Here is a 3146-nt window from a genome sequence, read left to right on the forward strand (position 1 = left end):
CCCCACCCCTCCTCTCACTCTGATCTCTCTCACTGCAACATCAGCTTAGTTGGCATTAAGTTGGGCTACGGTGAGGATGATCTTGGTTCAAATCTCCAGTACAAAATCCTTGAACTGCACGTAATTTGTGGAGTTTTCAAGGCTCTACACCGACTTTTGTAGGTCCCATCGGAGTCGGATGTTTTGTTTTGTTTCGCTCTAAGTTCTTCTAGTATAATCTTTGTGTCTGTCACTCTTTTTATATTCGTGCTTGACGGCAACTCTGCTGTGGTTTGCTCCCTCTTTCGTATGAAATATCTGCCTCCTTCTTTTTTAGATTGTTACTCAATTGGAAAGTCCAGGTTCGAGCCTCGGTTCGGACACTGACCCCCCCCCCCTCCTGCCCACCCAGCAGTAATGGGTACTTGACTTCGAGTTAGGGAACTAAAGGGGGCGTGGAAAGGAACTGGCCACCCTACCACAATATGCCGAAGGCCCAGGAAGTTGTCTCATTAACAAGGCAATTCCCGATGTCCGGATGGGATGCGTGAACAACTTTACTTTTTTTACTCTCTTGTAACAGTTCATATCTCCGGCGTCTATGGTGTAGATACGATAACTCGCTTCACCGGTGCATGCAAGAGACAAGAGACTCAAGTTCGATTTCCATGTGGGGGCAATCTTTATTGAATATGCTTGCAAGTTATCTCGGTGTACGATCTTTCTGCTCAGATGTATCCCGAGTTGGTCCGGACAGGAAGAATTCCTGATGATCGATCACATTGTGTCAATAAGGGCGTAAAAACACATACTACTTTTAAAAAGTCACAGACCACCTCTCAGCAAATACATTTTATACATATATATTGGTTGGAATGTGCTGACAGGTTCTACCAGTAGTAGGCCTATGTTAATTGATTATGTTGTGACCGTGCACCTGTCTTGCTTTTCCCTCGCCTTCAATGATAGGAGCCTAATTATTGTCTAAATGAGCGTCTCTACATTTAAACAAAGAAACCGGAAAAGACAGTAGGTACTGAAAAACAAGAAAAAAAAACAACATAATGTAGGTGCAGTAGCTAAAAGAATGGAACCGTTTTTTTCTCTCCTGTAAAATTTTGTTTTCTTGGCCTTCATAGGTTTTAACTGCTAGCTAATGATAGGTCTATAGACACAGCTACATATCTCAAAGTTAAACTCAAAAGAAATCAAAAGTTGCTCCCAAAGAAAATGTTTTCTTCTTAAAATGTACATGCTTTAGTCTATTGTGAGCACCGGTGACAGATGTCTAGCTCTACCTTCTTTTATTTGTTTATCTATTTACCTATTCATCTATTTATTTATCTATTTACTTATTTATTTATTTACTTATTTATTTATTTTAATTGATTAATTCATTTATTTATCTATTTTTAAAAAACTATATCTCAGTACAGTTAATATAGGAGGGTCGAGCTATGCATACTATACTTGACTAAGTTTCATTTTAAGTTAATGCCCAGTACTATTCTTGCTTAGAATTAAATACAATCAATCAAAATAAGGAAGTTATGGTCTCTGTTTTGCGTTTAGAGGTGTGTTAAACTCATACAAGAACAAGGAGGGGGACAAATAATAACCATTAACAATTTTTTTACCGAGCGAGTGTCGGTAATAAATCAGGGGACGTAATCTCAAGTTTATGACTCGTCTAAAATACTTTGAGTCATTTCCCCTGAGCAGGGACCCATGTCCTCATCATTGCATCATGCAGATTTAGTAGAGACAAAAAATAATACTCACCTTCTGAAATCGATCAGCAGAGTGGCGCAGTGGAAGCGTGCTGGGCCCATAACCCAGAGGTCCGTGGATCGAAACCACGCTCTGCTATCTATCTTTTTATTATTCTTTTTCAACCAAATTTTATGTCCGTATTGCTTTATTATGTTGATTTATATTAAAAAAACCATAGACCTTTCACTTTCAGAAATAGTTTATGCTCCTTCTTTCTGTAATACAATGCAATCGATTTAAAAAAAGCTTTTCTAGTATTGACCCCCCCCCCCCCAGGGCCCCGTTTTCTATAAATTTTTTTCATCAGAAAAATTGACTGGGTTTTTCAAAGCCACCACACGCGTATAGATCTAGATCTAGATGTAAGAAAAAGGCCAAACATTATAATTTTACAGAAAAGGACATATTTTCATAGCGTCTGTGGTTCCGTTGTAGTGGTCGGTTGGCGGGTGTTCTGGTGTGGTTTGCTCCTTCTTTCCTATCAAACATCTATTGTTTGTGTTTGTTACTTTCTTGCAATACCTCTAATCCTCGGCACTTATATTACCTTTTTGTGTTGCAAATGCCGTAAAACTCTTACCAAAACTTGTTTATTTTTGTAAAGTGTTTTACGGCGCTCGCAACTGCATAAGGTCATATGAGCGCCCGGGACACACCTAATATTTTCAGTTGGTAGGAAATTTGGAATTTTGCCCGGGTGGCGGCCGAAGCCTACTCTTATCGATTTTAGATCTTTAACGTGCACAATTTGCACACGGGCCCTCCGAGATTTTTCGCCCTTGTCCGAGAAGGCTAGGTGTAGATCTTTCCTACCATTACCAAAACTAAACTAACTTTTTGTTAGGCAAAAATTGAGTTGTTTGGTTTCTTTGCTTGTTTGTTTTAGTTTTGTCAAGTTTCTAGCATAGAACAGGTAGGCCTATTATATGTGTTAAACTCGTTGTCTGATGCCACGACAGCGTTTTACCTGCGTGTGTGTTGTAGCGGTTAGGCGCTCCACTGTCCCATACGGAAGACTCAAGTTCGACTCTCGAGTGTGGAGAAACTTTTTATCGAACATCGCGATGATTCCGTTGGATTGTTGTTTCCCTCCTAACCCGGATTGACCCTGACAGGCAAGGTCGAAAGCCGCCTCCTAATGTATCTACATTTTGTCATTGAGGTGTAAAAACGCCTACAATAAAAAGAAAAAGAAATTAAGTGGTTGATCAATAGGCACGGTCATTGATGATTGAGCTATTTAATCAAAATGGATTGGGGTAGTCTTGACAGGCAGGGTCAAAACGGTGGTTGCTCTCTCTCTCTCTCTCTCTCTCTCTCTCTCTCTCTCTCTCTCTCTCTCTCTCTCTCTCTCTCTCTCTCCTCTTCCCCCTCCTCTCTTTCCGTCACCCCCT

General features: G+C 40.2%; 1 non-coding gene across 1 annotated transcript; it reads left to right on the forward strand.

Moving 5' to 3' along the window:
* The first annotated feature begins 1776 nt into the window (after positions 1-1776).
* TRNAM-CAU lies at positions 1777-1848 on the forward strand. The gene has a single exon. It is a non-coding gene; the product is annotated as a tRNA-Met (tRNA).
* Positions 1849-3146: the final 1298 nt, after the last annotated feature.

This window comes from Aplysia californica, unplaced genomic scaffold (assembly GCF_000002075.1).
Source record: "Aplysia californica isolate F4 #8 unplaced genomic scaffold, AplCal3.0 scaffold00051, whole genome shotgun sequence".
NCBI classification, from domain to species: domain Eukaryota; kingdom Metazoa; phylum Mollusca; class Gastropoda; order Aplysiida; family Aplysiidae; genus Aplysia; species Aplysia californica.